Below are 19,532 nucleotides of genomic sequence, written 5' to 3' on the forward strand. Positions count from 1 at the left end.
TTTGATGGAAGAATAGTTGAGATCAGAAGCAACAATTACAGACAAATATGATAGGATCAAAGGAATAATTGCTGAGAATGAATATATAGCTTTGCTGAATGCCAAAACAGAAACAAATAAAAACAGGTCCAGTTGTCTTGTAAGTGTTTTCAATACAAGGCTTATGATATGAGAAGATTATGGTAACTGCACCCCTAAAAGGGTTATTAATGCCAATATTTCTTCTTCCCTTTGCCCCTTTCACACAGGACACTGCATGCACACTTCTGTAACTAAGCAAAAATTCAATACTTTGTCTCTGAAACACCCTCCTTTCTGCTACCAACAACAAAAAAAGCCTGACTTCTGCCCACACATCCTGAGTTCTTAGTTCAATCTCACAGCTGCATTTCAGCAGGGAACTCGGAGTGTACCATTGCATTGCTGTTTAGGGCCACTGTACTCTTCACTTAAGGCTTATAGTGGATTGCTGCTCTACTTGTTGTCTGTTGTCTTATAATAGTAGTGAGACTGCAGTGTCCTATCACAGAAACCATGGTTACAACCATAAACAATATTTATTATATTACTGGCCAGCCTTTTTCTCCTTCAGGTAATTGGTTAGGTTTACTATCATTTAACTGAAGTGGAGTCGGTCGACTCCACTTCAGACGAAATCCCGAACCTCGATCGTTGGCAATGTCAAATTCCGATATTGCCGAACTATAAATCTCACCCCTATCTCAACCCATATTAAAACCCGTCCCTAGGTCGCATTCGACATGTAATTCAGCAATTTTGGAGTTCGGCTGTTTGAGTTTTCACAGGATGTCGGTCGATGATATGATCAGTCGACAAAGTCCATTTCAATTAAATGATAGTAAACCAATTTATTATACTATTGTTGCTGATTTCCCAGTCAGTTTTAGATTGCTCCAACCCTCTCTGCAAACTTTCCTGCACACTGTTTTCTGTGAGAAAGTAACTGTCTGAGGAAGAGTCACCTGTATATTCATAGTGTTTTGCAGTACTTTACTCCTAAACAGCTCTACTGTAACTGCAGTCTGGAGTAGCATATCCCTTGTGCTTCCAAAGCATGTGTTAGACTGATGTTCCTATTATATAAAATTGTTCCACTGAAAGCATAACAGATAGTCTCTTCCTGCTGGTGTTAGTGCTAACTGCTACACTTCCAGCCACCCCTCATAGCATTTCATTTATAGGCCCTGTTCACCACAGCTCCACCTTCTTTCTACCCCTCTTAAAGGTGTACAGACAAACCCTGGGCACAAGAATACACACAATTCCTAAAACATCAGTCTGCATTTAAGCATTTTACTTTTCTTTCATCTATTATATTTATTAACAAACCACAGTGATCACAACTTACACCATCCACTCCTACTCCTATACTCATATCACAGTGTTCTAGTTCCTCTTTCTCTGACATTTCTCTCTATAAAGCTACGTACAATGCTTCTCTTAAATATTACTGCATCCTTACACTTCCTGTTTTATTGCCTTACAAGTTACGATACATTACTCAGTCTTCTACAAATTTCTTCCATTGTGTGCTCCATGTTATCTATTCAAATCATCCCACTTCACCACTAATCACTTCCATTATGTACAAAGACTCACCCTATCTTTACATCACATTTAAATTACTAAACCCTCACACTTACCACACCAAAATAAAACTAATTGTTACAGTTAAACCAAAACAAGCTTATCAAACATTCTATTTTCTCCCTTTTACCACTCTGTGGGGATATTCATCCCAACCCCTCCTTCCATCCTTGCTCCCCAGTAGCCTCCAAAACTCATTCTGAGCCAACCACCCCCTCCTACTTAGCACACCCATCTCCTTCCAAAACAAGGACCACGCCACTATCATCAAAACCCAACTAACCAATCTCAAACCCACCCAAACAGCTTAAATTCATTTCCTTGTAGTATATATAATAAAAATTCAGAACTCCATGCTTGGATCTAACAAAATACACCAGATATTTTTGCCATAACTGAAACATGGTTAAACCCCATATACTTGACTCTGAAATATAATTTCCTGGTTATATCATCATCAGAGCTGATACAACTCAAAAAAGTGGTGGAGTAGCTTTACTGTACCCCAAATACCTTGAAATCCTACCCTACAATAAACCTATACCCAAATTTTACAACACTGGACTCCTCATCTCCCATCTTAAACTAAATAACCATAAGCAAATATGTATTATATATTCATTCAGGTAATGCTACAACTCTGGAAAACATCCTAAACTGGATCTCACATACATTTCTAATAAAAAGACAATCTTAAGGTGACATTAATTTTAATTGGCAGATTACCTTCACAAAGTATCCATCAACTAGCCCAACTCTACTTGGATTGATTCAACTCATTGCCTTCCCCACAAGTTATAACTATCCCCAAAATAATGGCTCAGTTCTTGACTGGATATTGGTGTCTGATTCCACTAAGTATATTTCCAGTGGCACCCTATCTGAGTCTCTCAGTAATCACCTCCCTGTATATGCAAACAGACTCAGTACCCATCATGTCAAACAACACTTACTTAGAAATTCCCAAAACCTCACTAGCTTTTAACCGCAATACATTTACCAGAATTCTATACACCATTAACTGGTCTGTTATGAAAAATAGTCCACTCAACGAGCAGTAAGCAAATTTAAATCACTTTCCTGAAAACCCTCTATAATTTGGCTCCAACTAGAACAAAAATAAAAAAAAGAATAACTATACTTCTTGGTTACCCACTCAAAGCAACTACCTAATGTATGAAAGAGACAGGTAGGGAAAGAATGGTTAAAATATAGATCTCCCCAAAACCTACAACACTTTAAAGAACTATGTTGCCATTATTAAAAAAACAGATCATTGCAGACAAGAAAATCAACTTCAGTAATCCCTTACTAAATCAGTCTTCCAACCCCCTAAAAATTATGGGTTTCTATAAATAATATACTCCACCCTGAAACACTGACCATTCCTAATCCTGCCCCAAATAATACTCACCCCAAAATATCTGCTTAATTTAACACATATTTTATAGAAAGCATTAAAGCCCTTCCTAAATATTTTCCTCCCAACAATCCTGACATGCTCTTCTCAGACAGCAAACACCCTAATATTGGCTTTGGAATCAATACGGTACTATTTGAGTAGGAGGCCAGACTAGAAATGGTGTAAAAAGTGTGGTGAGAAAGAGTTGTCATAACACAGTGAGGGGTATCATCAGAATTAGTTATAGACTCATGGCGATCAGACGCTAGTGTAAGGATAGTGTTCTATGTACTTATAATATCCAAACAGCGAAGTCCAGAACGCTACCACTCGCCAAAGACCCACGAATAAAAGATGTATTCTACAAAACCACTTGCAACAAAAACAGAAAAATAGATCATAAAATCTGTTTTATTCCATGAAGTTAAGCGCTTTCACTCACTAAGCCGTGAGCTTCCCCAGAACATTCAAATTGTAATTCCCATTAGTTTAAATACATCTATTTGGCGCCAAAATCACATTCAAATTCTTAAAGCTATATACTACTATAAAATACCTGACATTTCAAATGAACCTATCATTTCTAAAAAGCTACTTTAACAACATAAGAAAGCTATACCTATAAAATGTAATGTTAAAATATTTACAACAATTAATACTGTTGATATGTAAAAAATTGTTTACAACTTTCATCAATTCATAATCTCTAGTAATGATTTAACTGATATATAATCATTTAATCCTGGTGGTGTCGTGGCATCCATCAGTATCTGCCAACATGTCTCTTTGTATGCCAGCATACTCTTGATGTTTCCACCCCTTGGATTACTTACTACAACTTCCAATATAGCAAACTTGAAATGGTGATTATCTCCTTTGCTGATAATATGTTTAGCCAAAGCATTTTTGTGGTCTTTCGTCCTTATACTATATAGATGAGAATAAATTATTTTCCTAAAATTTTGCTCTGTTTTACCTATATAGAAGGAAGGACAGACCATGCATTTGGCTAAATAAACTAACATTTTTGTACTACAACTACCCCGTTTGAAAAATATTTTCGTCCTATTATAATTTTTTAAAACAATCCCTGTTTCTTCATTAATCAGACTGCAGTGGTGGTATGTGCCACATTTATTTGTATGTGTAGAATTTACTGTCTTCCTTCTTTTATAACCTGTCTCTAACATCCTTTTCAAATTTTGACCCATCTTATAAACAAAGGTCGGTCTGGGACCTACTAACTCTGACATTTCATCATTAGTTAATAATATATGCCAATATTTTCTCATAATATCTTTAATCTGATTTCAAATGAACCTATCATTATAAAAGCTATACAAATTGTTAAAATATTTACAACAATTAATTGTAAATATTTTTACATTACATTTCATATAATGATTTTTGTTGAAAGTAGCTTTCTAGAAATGATTGTTCATTTGACAATGTAAAAGGCAGTTTAGTTTTAGAGGGACATTAAAAGATTTAATTTATTTTGATATGTTAGTATATTTAAGTGCAATGATTGTGAAATAGATGAAATTATTTTAAATGATTTAATGTTTGAGACAGCTCAGTTTAGGATGTAATAGATCTATTTATTTGGAATATTTATAAGGGACAATGTATCAGGGCAGTCAGGATGAAAGGATGTTAAGAGACAGGTTATAAAAGAAGGAAGACAGTAAATTCTACACATACAAATAAATGTGGCACATGCCACCAATGCAGTCTGATTAATGAAGAAACAGAGATTGTTTTAAAAAATTATAATAGGACGAAATTATTTTTCAAACGGGGTAGTCGTAGTACAAAAATGTTAGTTTATTTAGCCAAATGCATGGTCTGTCCTTCCTTCTATATAGGTAAAACAGAGCAAAATTTTAGGAAAAGAATTTATTCTCATCTATATAGTATAAGGACGAAAGACCACAAAAATGCTTTGGCTAAACATATTATCAGCAAAGGAGATAATCATCATTTCAAGTTTGCTATATTGGAAGTTGTAGTAAGTAATCCAAGGGGTGGAAACATCAAGAGTATGCTGGCATACAAAGAGACATGTTGGCAGATACTGACGGATGCCACAACACCACCAGGATTAAATGATTATATATCAGTTAAATCATTACTAGAGATTATGAATTGATGAAAGTTGTAAACAATTTTTTACATATCAACAGTATTAATTGTAAATATTTTAACATTACATTTTATAGGTATAGATTTCTTATGTTGTTAAAGTAGCTTTTTAGAAATGATAGGTTCATTTGAAATGTCAGGTATTTTATAGTAGTATATAGCTTTAAGAATTTGAATGTGATTTTGGCGCCAAATAGATGTATTTAAACTAATGGGAATTACAATTTGAATGTTCTGAGGAAGCTCACGGTTTAGTGAGTGAAAGCGCTTAACTTCATGAAATAAAACAGATTTTATGATCTATTTTTCTGTTTTTGTTGCAAGTGGTTTTGTAGAATACATCTTTTATTCGTGGGTCATTAGCGAGTGGTAGCGTTCTGGACTTCGCTGTTTGGATATTATAAGTGTAAGGATAGGGCAGTAGAGGATCACAGGACTATAGGAAATTACTAAGCTATTGGCCCTGAGTCTCTTATAAGCCTAGCTAAGAGTTCAGCCCATGTTTAGACAAGTAAGCACCCAAAGCCCCTGTCCAGCAGGGGTACAGGTAGAATCCCAGGGGTGTATTTTCTGTTTCCCATCCAGTTATCCAGGTTGCACTTAAAAAGGGATAATAAGATACTCTGCTTGACGTAGAGAGGGAGTCTATTCCAGAGATGGGGGAGTCTCTGGGACACAAATCTGTCCCACCAACAAGTTCTATTGATGTCTCAGACCAGGTTGAGGTTGCACATATGGGTTACTCAAGTAGAGCTTGACTTGGGGATATGCAGCAGTCCCATCAAGGTGGGGGTCTGAGATTGCTTTGTATGCCAGACAGAGGTCACGTCTGAGGAGTCTGTATGAAACTGAGTAGAGGGACAAGGCTTTTGGCCTGTCTGGTTAGGGTAGATGTTTGAGGCCCTGGATTCTCCTGGTGAATAACCTCTGTGGTCTCTTCAGCTGCTGCATGTGCTTTTTGAGGTACATGCCAAAGGGGGCATTATAATTGGCCTTATAAGGGAAGAATGCAGGGATGTTATGACCTTTTTGTCCCTGGATGAGATAACCTTACTTATGAGGTGGGCTATGTAGAAAGCTTTCCATACAACAGAAACAACATGATGGTCAAAAGTCAGGTTGCTATCAACCTGGGTGCCCAAATCTCTCACTACTAATTGCATATTTAGGATGTTGTTATTAATGTGGTAACTTTGGGGACAGCACTCTCCCAAAAAGGGATGATGATGCATTTTTTGGCATTCAGCTTGAGGCCATGATTCTGGTACCAGTCATTTGTCTGTATGAGACCCTCTTGGAGGACGTCCACATCACTTGGGTAGTTGACTGTGCCCAGCTTGCAGTCATCTGCAAACATGGTCAGCCATAGCCCACTGGTTTTGGCCTACACCTCAGAGAAATATATCCCAAATAACAGAGGCTCCAGGATCGATCCTTGGAGTATGCCTCTTGTTACAGGTCTTCTTCTTGAGGTGGCTTCCCCTATTTTGATTAGGTGGGTTCTATCAGTGAACCAGTTTACTACCCATCTGGTAACATATGGATTTATACCTAGTTGAGAGAGTTTATCTATTATGCCTGAGTGGGAATAGTGTTGAAGGCTTTGGTCAGGTCTAGGTAGGTGGTGTGCACTGTCTTCCCCTCGTCCATGGATTTGATGACTGTCTCAAAGAAGTCTAACCAGATTTAACAGACACACCCTACCCTTGACAAAGCCAAACTCTGTGGGGTCGAGTGTTTGGAGGTTGCCAATGTCCATGTTAATGTAGTCCATAATAATCCATTTCATGGTCTAAAAGATCAGGCTAGTTAGGCTGATGTGTCTATAACTTCCCGGATCGGTGGATGCTTCACCTTTGTGTAAAGTGATGACAGTGGCTGTCCTCCACTCGACTGGTGCAAATCTGGTACTCAGGCTTTGGTTGAATAAGATGCATAATGGTGCTGCAAGTATTCATAATCTTAGCCTATGCCCCACAGCAGGGTTGTGATGGAAAGGAAAAAAAAAAGTGCATTCAGGCAGTGATTGCAGGACTTACTAGATAAAACAGGACAACATGAATTAGTGCTGGTAATGAGAGACCTAAATGCTTATATACAGACTAACAAAACAGGATATGAGGACTGAATGGATGATACAACAGGAATAAAGAAGGAGAAGCCTTTCTAGACTTTTGTCTGGCAAATGGCTTCAAGAGTGGCCAAAATATGGCTCACCAAGAGAGGCAGTCATAAGATCAGATACAAAAGTGCTCAATATGTAACACACATCTTCTTGTAAGGAAAAAGTCATCCGCAGTGAAACTATTGGCCCACAGCATAAACTAGTGGTGGCCACAATCAGCTGGAAGCAGTAGACAGAAAAGACTTTTAGGTAAATAATGACTAGGCTGAAGGCCTGGAAGTTGACTGGAGCAAAAGCATGTGAGTTCAAGTAAATAGTACTCTAGCATCTCAGGAACCGGAGGAAGAGGAAATAGGTAGACTTGAAGAATGGCGGCATCTAAAAACAGTATTTGTGAAGTCTATAGAAGAGATATGCAGCCAGGCAGGTATAGGAATACAGTATGTAAGGATAGCTGGTGGTGGAATCCAGAAGTCCAGGAATTTACCAAAAGAAAGAAGTGAAGGGAAAAGTGGAAGAGAGAAAAGATAGACCAGGCTAAGAAGAATAATGCTTGGCTGACAAAGAGGGTAAGAGGACAGTTGTAATGGTAAAACAATGAGGTGTCAGAGAAACTGTCAAACTTCTGAAAAATGATTCAGCATATGGCATACAGAAACTTTAGTAGATTGCAAAACAGAGCGAGAGAGATATTCATCAGGTACTATCCATACAGGATGCCAGCAACAATCTGCTCACGAGTCCAAAGCATATCAAAGGCAGATGGAAGGAATATTTCCAACAGCTTCTAAAGGAAGAAAAACCCACAAAAGCTGTACTTCCCTATACACAGCCTATGATTAAAAAGAAGAAACCATCCTACAAGAAGTAAAATCAGCGCTATGGAAAATTAAATCACGGAAAGCAGCAGATATGATCAAGATGTTGGGTAAGTGAGGGGAGAAGTGGTTCCTAAGGGTACTCATAACAGCATGTAGAAAAAACATATCCCAGATGAGTGGAGAATAAGCATTCTAGTGCCAGTGTACAAGAACATAGGGGGCATTCACATCTGTGGGCAGTACAGCGGTATCAAACTGCTGGAACACAGCATGAAAGTACTGGAGATGGTGACTGATAAACATATATTCAAAGTAACAAAGTTAGATGGGAGATGAACATTTCAGATGCAGTTCAGGGTGCAGCACATCTGACCTAATATTTGCAGTATGGTGTGGCAGTAGTGGGAAGAAGCTGAGGATGAGGAAAGAGTCCAACTGGGCATACCTATACCAGGTGAAAGCATGTGACAAGGACCCAAGAAAGCTGATGTGGCACTTTAGCGATTGTTCCGGAAATATTGGTAGAATTAGTGCAGGCTGTACAAGGTCCAAGTGACACAACTACAAACAGTATTCAGACTCACACAGATGTTCCCACTTGGAGTGGATGTGCATCAGGGTTCATCTCTTGGCCTACTGATGTTCATATTGGTGATGGATTACATTAGCAAATAGGTTAAAGGGGACAGATCAACATACCTGCCATATACAGTTCATGCTGCATTATAAGTGGACTCTGAACAAGAATTTCAGTAAACGATAGGGGAATGGAATGCAAAACTGAAGGCACACGGGATGAAACTGAGTACAGACAAGTCAGCTGACAAAGCAGCAAATGAAGGAAAGAGGAAGAAGCTGAAAACTCAGATAAAAGGTAAAGTAGTAGAACAAGTTAATAGCTACAGGGTGGTTGAGGAGAAGGGAAATCTGAATACAGAGGTCAAAGACAGAATCAGAGAAACTGCAGCCAACTGGCACTGTATGTCAGGGACAGTGAGTGACAGAAGAATGCCAAAGAAGTCGAAACGTTAGTATTTTGTGTGCTACAGAATTCTGGGCAGTGAGGGAAGATTAGCGGAGGAAACTAGAGATAACGGAGACGAATCGCCTAAGATGAGTGGAAGGATGCATGCTGGAGGACAAATGAAGGAATGATGACATCAGAGCACAAGCTAAAGTAGCTTGAGCTGTAGAGAATGTCAAAGAGAACAGATGAGCAGGAAGAAGAAGATCTGAGAGCGATAGGAAGAAGATGAGGGGAAACGAGGATGTCCAACCAAATGATGGATGGATTTCATGAGAGAAGCCCTGAGACAGTCAGGCATAACTATTGAAAAATGTATAAGGGTGGCACTGAATCAAGAAAGGGGGTGACAGATGATGCAAAACTGTGACCCCAAGTAAAAAAAAATGAAAAAAGGGGGTTGAATATGATGATGAAAGCTGGAATCAGATTAATAAAATTGGAGGTATGGAAATTAGCATTCTAAAGGCTCTCATTATCTGAAGGAAAACAGGGGCTGGCAATGAATCCATGAGCACCAGTGACACCAGTGCTGATGAAAAGGAAGCTTCAGAATGAAAAGATAGATTTCCTTGGTGTTCCAGTTTAGTGGGTCAGGCAGGTGGTCTGATGTCTGCCTGGGGTCCTAGCAATATATCAGCCAGATTCTCATAATCAGTAGTTGGTAGAACAGATGAACACAGGAACAGGTCCAGCCTCGATCCCACAAGTTCAGGTTGATCAGTGGTTATTGTAGTAGCTGATTCCACAACCAAGCCAGGTGGCACTTTTACAGATCATGCAGCATGTGAAGCCACCTCTCAATAACAATTTTCGGAGTGGAAGAATCCACCATAGTATAATTTGATGAAGGCCAAATATGACAAACCTATTTTAGAAAGCACAGACTAACTTCTGAATTTTCTAAGGGATGACATTTTTGATACCTTTTCTGTGGAGGTTGAGGTTAAGCACGGTTTTCCAGGTAAGAAATGTATTTGTAAGTTCCATAGCTTTTAATGTCTGGGATCTGAGGTAAACAGAGTGGCACTCTAATTACCTCCCTTTTCTAAACTGTAACTGATGTGAACATGGAAACTGAACTGTTGTAGCACAATTGTTTTGACTGAGATACATAGATGTTCATCAGATTCTGAATCTGATTCGGGAACAGTCAAAGGCTGAGAGAGTAAATACGTTTTAGGTTTTCATGATGGCTGATTAAGTTCTGCACAGACTGAACCAAAATTATGTTACTCATTTTTTCTAAACAAATTAAACAACAAATGCACTTGTTGGTGGGTAGAATAGCCCTACCACAAGCACATTTCCTAAATGTAGCCTTAGTTTTTGTGAAATAAATGGTACAGAAATTAAAGAAGATTAGTATTTGTACACAAAGCGAAGTAGAAACAATCATTTCCATCAAGAATATCAAAAGTAAGCATGGAGCCATTTTGTTTTGCACATTTTCTTGCACAGTATAGAAGAACTGGACAATTTAACAAGCATGATGCAGGATAGAAGTTTTATATTTTGAGTGGTCTTGTGATGCAAGTCTTAAGGGTTACTGCAGATAGGCCTGATCTTATCACATCATTTTTTTATCTACAGCAGGAAAAAGTTGAATATATTGTTTATGATATTATATATAACTGTTTCCCTAACTGAAGAAGGAAAGGTGTTAATTAACTTGTCAAACATTATTGAGAAAAAAAAAATCCTTAAAGATATTAGTAACACTAAGCTGGATAATGCCAGGACTGGAATGCTTTTCCATGAAAATTATTTCATTAACCGTCTTTCAGAATTTAGCTTGGTCATGTAAATTATTTTTTGAGGGAAGTATAATATCGTTGTTTAGCCAGTCATCTGTCTGGAATTTATTCTTAGTGCAGTGATAGATTCTTATTACATACTTGTGCAGAAGACTTCTATGTCCTCCATGCCATGTCTTTCATTAATCAGTACATTTAACTCGTTATTAAAACTATTTTTTTTAAGTCCTCTATGTACCCAGTCACCTTAACATCAGCAAACGTCTTTGAGGTTGAACACTATGGACAGCTTGACAGGATCATCTAGCCTTGATATGTAATATAGCAATAACCGATGTCGTTGGTGTGGTATATTGAAGATTTACCCATGGTTGGCATGGTTTAATCATGATGGCGAAGCCCGAGTGATTAAATAAAGCCAACCATGTGTAAATTTCAATATACCACAACCACGGAGTTGGTTATTGCTATTATACAATGACATTATTTAAGAAAAAAATACTTACTTTTCTTAAATAATGTCTTTGTATAATCGCACATTACTGTTCTTCCGTGGCTGGTGGTGTACTGCTTCCTTGTGTTGAAGTACTGCGCATATGTGTGGGACTTGCATTCCCACGTATACCCAGTACATCAATGTTTTGAAACAGAAGCAACAGAAAAAAGAAAGTCTCCATTTTTTTTTAATTAAAAAAAAATACAAAAAACTTTAGGGTAGTTTAGGGGTAGGAGAAAGACTGCATGGAAGAAATACAAGGGATATCAGGTATGTGTGTTTAATTTTAAATAACGTACCCGATTTCTCTAGCATTTTGTCCAAGCTGCCTCTCTGGTATGTCCGGAGTCGGGGTTAAAAATTTTATTTTTAATTTTTAAGAAATAAGAATAAAATTTAAACATTATACCAATGGAAAGAAGTCTGGGTGACCGGACCTTTTTTCGTTGGTATATTGTGGGATTTACAACAGGCATGCTGGTTGGGTTGGCCAATCAGCATGCTCATTTTTGAATGCTAATGGCCAGTCATTGTATAATATAACAATAACCCACGGTTGGGTGTGGGTAATGCTGAATTTACCCACAGTTGGCGTGCTTTGGTCATGACGGCTTTGCCCTCGTGACCAAACAAAGCCAACCGTGGGTAAATCCAGCATTACCCACACCTAGCCGTGGGTTATTGCTATTATACAATGCTCTTAGTTTTGTGTTGTTATCGTTTTTGTTGTTATTTAGGTTTTTGTTTGCTTTACTATGTATTCTTCCACTTTTTGTGAGATAAAGTAGTCCACACTTTCTCTTTGTGTTTGTCTTTTAATTTAAATACAAGTTATTATTAATTTTTAAGAGATGTTAAGAAATAATTATATAAGTAGATATATTTTTAAAGCTTTTGGTTTGTCTTTATGTTGTAGTTTGTTTTATATTTCTGTATTGCAGGGGCACTTGGTGCTGGATAAAATAGAGTTTAAGTACTGTAGAATGGGATAATATCTGCAGTGAAACTTAAAAGCATTTTAGGAAATATAGTTCAGAAATATGTTAGATTTCAGAATGATTGAAAATACCTGACAAGTACTCTAAAATTGAATTTCTTGACACACACCCTACTTTCCAGATTTCCTGACCTCTAATTTCCTAAGAAGCAGCAATCTTATCTAGTTATATCAATACCTTCTATTGTGATAGTGTGGAAAATAAGAAAGTACCCCTCTGTTATGATTTTTTTAAGGCTAGTGTTACAATTTTTAATGCTTGGAGATTGAGAGATGTGGCTCCTATTCTTAGGGCTGCCATGTTACTGGTACTATAAAGACTGGATAGCTGCTACAGATAAGAACATTGCAAACCCATTGTTTAAAATCCTTTAAATGCCCTTTCAAGGCAAGTAGCACAACAACGAAATGGACACATTTAGCCATTTTCATAACTAACAGTACTAACCACAAGCGATTCTTACCACCACAACTACTAAATACAGAAACTGCGAGAAAACTAATATGGTATAAGTTTCATTTCTTTGGCTATTCTTCAGTAAAAAAAGTTTTGCTAAAGACAGGAAGGAGACAAAAAATGAGAGACACAGAGAAATGTCCAGAATCGGGTTTAGTTCGTCTCATGTAGCTCACTGTCAACCTTTAAAACTCTTGTACATCTCACATTAGGGTTTTAGTATTGTTTAGATAATTTGTAGTCGCAGCTGCATGATATGTTAGCGGCTGGACGTTTCGGTTTGGTTGCTTTGGATTTACAATGTGTACGCTGGTTGGACTGGCCAGTCAGCGTGCACGTTTCCTGTCTTTGCCGCAGTGGCATTGTATAATTATTTTGTGTGTTTGTGCGTGTGTGTTACAAAATGCTCTAAATAATGCTCTGCCTTTGCACAATGTTATGTATGTGGGCATGCTCATTAATGTGTATATATGAATATGCATATTGTATGTTAATTAGCTATCCCTGACTGTCTCCGATTCATCTGCAGGTTGAGAGGTATGCCTCCGATCTGTTTCAAGGACAGATTATTTGTTTTTGTGTACATAATAATAAGGCAGTAATCTTACTATATTCTGAATATTTTCAACAGGGTTGTGCTCCTTACCACAGGAACTAACAATAATTTGCTCTGAGATCATTACATCTTTGTGGTAAATTGAAAAAACCCTTGCAGCAATCTATTTGATGTAATCAACTTCTGCTAACATTTTGAAGACAGAAATGTATTTTTATGGTCTTTCGTCAAATACTCTACTCCTATGTGCATATCAAATGACAAAAGTGGAAAACGTTATAGAAAATTGTAGAGAAACAAACCAAAAAGAAACTTTGCACTGTGGAGGGAGTGATGCTCACTTCCTAGATTGTGTTATGCACTTAGTTCACTTAATAAAAATTGAACTGTAAAATATGTGCTACAAAATAATCAAACAGAAAGTAGTAGGTAGTCCACAGGTGAATTAAAAATGGACTAAGTATCCATTATTGAAACACACAAACAAGCGATCCTAGCTGAGTATAATGAAGAACATCAAAAACATCCCTTATTTATATATATATATATATATATATATATATATATATATATATATATATATATATATATATATATTCAGGTTATCTGGAGGAAGGGAGTGGTTACAGAGGGTGGTTCTGTTAAGAGCCATAAAAGCATTAAACTCCTCCCTTTACCCAGGTCTCCCTTCTCCATTAACACCATGGTGTAATCAGACTGTGCTACCTAAAACTGAATTTAGAAAGCTAGAGAAAAATTACAATCTAAGACCAGTTTATTAACACTTTGTATAGGCTAACCAACTAATCTAAACTTTATTAATAAAGAAACAAACTAAGGACTGACTGACTAACAAAAGGATCAACCAATAGACATCTACCAGAATAAATATTAACAAAAATGCAACTTTTAACAGAGATCGCTTTCAAAACAAATCCTAATATAAATGATTCATTTATATTTAATTTAAAATGAACACGTGCATAGATATACAACTAAAAACCTAAGTAGGATGAAAAGACTAAAATAATTGCTAAGCTGGAAATACAGTCATCATCATCATCATCTTCTTTCGGCTGTTGCCGTTAGGGGTTGCCACAGCGGATCATCTGTTTCCATTCCTTCCTGTCCTCTGCATCTTGCTCTGTCACACCAACCATCTGCATGTCCTCTCTCACCACATCCATAAACCTTACCTTAGGCCTTCCTCTTTTCCTGTTATCTGGTAGCTTCATCCTTAGCATCTTTTTCCCAATATACTCAGCATCTCTCCTCGGCACATGTCCAAACCAACGTAATCTTGCCTCTCTGGCTTTGTCTCCAAACCTTCCAACCTGGGCTGAACCTCTAATATACTTATTCCTAATCCTGTCCACCCTCGTCACACCCAGTGCAAATCTTAACATCTTTAACTCTGCCACATCCAGCTCAAACTCCTGCCTTTTTGTCAATGCCACTGACTCCAACTCATATAACATAGCTGGTCTCACTACCCTCTTGTAGACCTTCCCTTTCACTCTTACAGGTACTCGTCTGTCACAAATCACTCCTGACACTCTTCTCCACCCACTCCATCCAGCCTGTACTCTCTTCTTCACCTCTTTTCCACACTCACCATTACTCTGAACTATTGACCCCAAGTATTTAAACTCATCCACCTTCACCACCTCTACTCCTTGCATCCTCACCATTCTTCTATCCTCCCTCTCATTCACACACATATAATCTGTCTTAGTCCTGCTGACCTTCATTCCTCTTCTCTCTAGAGCATATCTTCATCTCTCCAGGGTCTCCTCCACCTGTTCCCTACTCTCACTACAGATCACAATGTCATCTGCAAACATCATAATCCATGGGGACTCCTGTCTGATCTCGTCTGTCAACCTGTCCATCACCATTGCAAATAAGAAAGGGCTCAGAGCTGATCATTGATATAACCCCACCTCCACCTTAAACGCATCCATCACTCCCACCGCAGACCTCACCACTATCACACTACCCTCGTACATATCCTGTACCACTCTTACATACTTCTCTGACACTCCCGACTTCCTCATACAATACCACAACTCCTCTCTAGGCACCCTGTCATATGTTTTCTCTAAGTCTACAAAAACACAATGCAACTCCTTCTAACATTCTCTGTACTTCTCCATCAACACTCTCAGAGCAAACATTGCATTTGTAATGCTCTTTCCCAGCATGAAACCATACTGCTGATCACTAATCATCACGTCCCTTCTTAACCTAGCTTCCACTACTCTTTCCCATATCTTCATGCTGTGACTGATCAATTTAATCTCTCTGTAGTTACTACAGCTCTGCACATCACCTTTATGCTTAAAAATTGGTACCAAAACACTTTTTCTCCATTCCTCAGGCATCCTTTCACTTTCTAAGATTTCATTAAGCAATCTGGTTAAAAACTCCACTGCCATTTCACCTAAACACCTCCATGCTTCCACAGGTATGTCATCTGGGCCAACAGCCTTTCCATTCTTTATCCTCTTCATAGCTGTCCTTACTTCCTCCTTGCTAATCCACTGCACTTCATGATTCACTATCCCTAAATAATCCAACCTTCTCTTCCTCTTATTCTCTTCATTCTTCAACCCCTCAAAGTACTCCTTCCATCTCCTCAACACACTCTCCTCACTTGTGAGTATGTTTCCCCTCATTATCCTTTATCACCTTTACCTGCTGCACATCTTTCCTAGCTCGGTCCCTCTGTCCAGCCAATTGGTACAGGTCCTTTTCTCCCTCCTTGGTGTCCAACCTTTCATACAACTCTTCATATGCCTTATCCTTAGCCTTTGCCACCTCTCTCTTTGTCATGCACCTCATCTCCTTATACTCCTGTCTACTTTCTTCATCTGTCTGACAGTCCCACTTCTTCTTTGCCAACCTCTTTGCCTGTATACTCTTCTGTACTTCCTCATTCCAACACCATGTCTCCTTGTTGTCCTTCCTCTGTCCCGATGTGATACCAAGCACCTTTCTAGCTCTATCCCTTACTAGCTCTGCTGTAGTTACCCAGCTATTTGGTAACTCTTCACTGCCACCCAGTGCCTTTCTTAACTCATCCCTGAACTCCACCTCAAAATTACCCTTTTTCAATTTCCACCATTTGATCCTTGGTGCTGCCCTCACACTCCTACTCCTCTTCTTGATCACCAACGTCATCCTACAAACCACCATCCTATGCTGCCTAACTACACTTTCTCCAGTCATCACTTTACAGTCTCCAATCTCCTTCAAACTGGCCTTCCTAAATAAGATATAATCCACCTGTGTGCATCTTCCTCCACTCTTGTATGTCACCCTATGCTCCTCCCTCTTGTTAAAATACATATTCACCAAAGCCATGTCCATCCTTTTCACAAAATCCACTACCATCTGACCTTCTGCATTTCTTTGTTTACACCATAACTACCCATCACTTCCTCATCCCCTCTGTTCCCTTCACCAACATGCCCATTGAAATCTGCTCCAATCACTACTCTCTCACCCTTGGGTACAGTCATCACCACTTCATCCAATTCACTCCAAAATTTTTCTTTCTCATCCATTGCACACCCAACTTGTGGAGCATATGCACTAACAACATTCATCATTACACCATCAATTTCCAGCTTCATAAACATCACTCTATCCGACACTCTTTTCACTTCCAAAACACTCTTCGCATACTGCTCCTTCAGAATAACTCCTACGCTATTTCTCCTCCCATCTACACCATGATAAAACAATTTGAGCTCACCTCTGATACACCTAGCCTTACTCCCCTTCCATCTGGTCTCTTGCACACACAATATACCAACCTTCCTTCTGTCCATCATATCAGCTAGCTCTCTCCCTATACCAGTCATACTGCCAACATTCAAAGTTCTGACCCTCACTACCACAGTCCTAGCCTTTCTCCTCTCTTCCTGCCTTCAGCCATGCCTTCTGCCTCTTCTCCTCCTTCGGCCAGCAGTAGCCCAATTTCTGCCAGCACCCTGTTGGCTAACAGTACTGGTGGTGGTCATTGTTAACCCGGGCCTCAACCGATCCGGTATGGAAATATTTACTGGTGATTGCTTGAAATAATCTGGCGAAGTTTTACGCCGGATGCCCTTCCTGATGCAACCATTCCCATTTATCTGGGCTTGGGACCGGCACAAAGAAATGCACTGGCTTGTGCATCCCCAGTGGCTGGGTTTAAGCTGGAAATACAGTGATAAATGTTAAAAATAAATAAAGCCATGGTGATCTATTAAAGTGGGGCATCTAACTAAGAAAACACTTAGGCTGAATGTGTAAGAGTGCACTCAAGAGTAATTGCAACCCTTAAAACAGAAAAAGAAAAAGACTAGGCCCATACACATTGTGTGCACTATCATGACTAGGCCCATGCACATTGTGTGCACTATCAGACTAGGCCCATGCACATTGTGTGCACTATCATGACTAGGCCCATGCACATTGTGTGCACTATCAGACTAGGCCCATGCACATTGTGTGCACTATCAGACTAGGCCCATACACATTGTGTGCACTATCAGACTAGGCCCATGTACATTGTGTGCACTATCAGACTAGGCCCATGCACATTGTGTGCACTATCAGACTAGGCCCATGCACATTGTGTGCACTATCAGACTGGGCCCATGCACATTGTGAGCACTGTCAGACTAGGCCTATGCTCATTGTGTGCACTATCAGACTAGGCCCATGCAGACTGTGTGCACTATTAGACTAGGACCATGCACATTGTGTGCACTATTAGACATTTGCTACCTAGAAGGAAAAAGTGTAACAAGTGTTCATTTTAAAATCTAAAGTAGCATTTAATGTGGAGCCATCAAAAATGATTAATGTATACATGAGCCAGCTAAGGTATGCCCTTTATAACAATGTAAGTTAGTGCTAAAAGAAGCAAACAGTGTTTGATATTTGTTTTAAAACACTATATAAGCAAGTAATGTCAACATTAATCAGTGCCATATCAGTCTAATAGTCTTTTAAACAGTGGGGCAGTTTTCTTAGATCTAATATGCTTTTTATGGAGCAATAATAAAGCCCCGGTTTTCTAAAAGAGTTCAGTTTCAGCTGCCACAATAGTTCATGTTTTTTTCTAAAAGATTACAGATGTCTCCTTCCAGTTCCAAAAGGTCCACATGGTCAATAATTTGAAATTTAAACCAGTGTGTCTTTTGTGTACGTGCAGGTACTGAGCCAGTGCATTATTCTTGCACTTGGATCTAATTTCAGAAAGATAGCCAGAAATCCTTCTTTTAAGTCTGTTGAGAGTTTTCCCCACATAAAATACTTCGCAGTCATTGCAGCTAGCCCTGTAAATAAAGGCTGATAGACATGTCTCCCTCCTGTATGTGTTGACAAAAGACACAGCTGGCTCCATACTTATTGGTGCATGCATCCTGTGGTCTGGGCCTACCTTCAACCCGATTCCTAATGTTCCTGCCTTTCCTCTGCACGAAGGAAGGAGCTTCTCCAAAGATGTCCATAAGATATGAACTTTCAGTAATTATGGTCCAATTCTCTCTAATAACATTAACAATGATGTAACAGTCAACAGTAAAAGTCAAGATACAACTTTTTTAAAATTGTAGAGAGACATACATGCAGAGCTAGGTATGGTACAATTACAGGTTTAAGTTAGTAAAGAATATATGACAATTTTTCTTGTCTTTATAATGTTTTTCTATCATAATGCCAGCTGACCACACCTTTTATTTTGCTATCAGGGATATAAGCCCTCATCTACTGTACAAGTTTAAAGGCTTACAAGAATTGAAAGTATCCTAGACAAACTCTCAGCAGCAGAAAAATGTTATTTGTGATGCCTTATAATATTTTTTCCTCAAGTGATGAGTCCAGGCTTCCCAGGAAGTACCAGGCTTGCTTCAGGCAGAACACAAGCAAATCTAAAAATTTTGTCTTAAAAATAACTATAAGGTGTTTTTTTTTTGTTGGAGTCAGATAACATGCAGGCTAACAGTCAGTACGTATGTGCATTTGAACAGAATTTGATTTAGTTCACATGCTTTGCATACTGGCATTATCCTGCACCTACACAGACCAACAATGCTGTTTGTATGGTGGGACTCAAAGCATTTGTAGAGGCACCTTAACTTTTCTGTG

This window comes from Protopterus annectens, chromosome 7.part0 (genome assembly GCF_019279795.1).
Source record: "Protopterus annectens isolate FY-2018-M chromosome 7.part0, PAN1.0, whole genome shotgun sequence".
Lineage (NCBI taxonomy): Eukaryota > Metazoa > Chordata > Ceratodontiformes > Protopteridae > Protopterus > Protopterus annectens.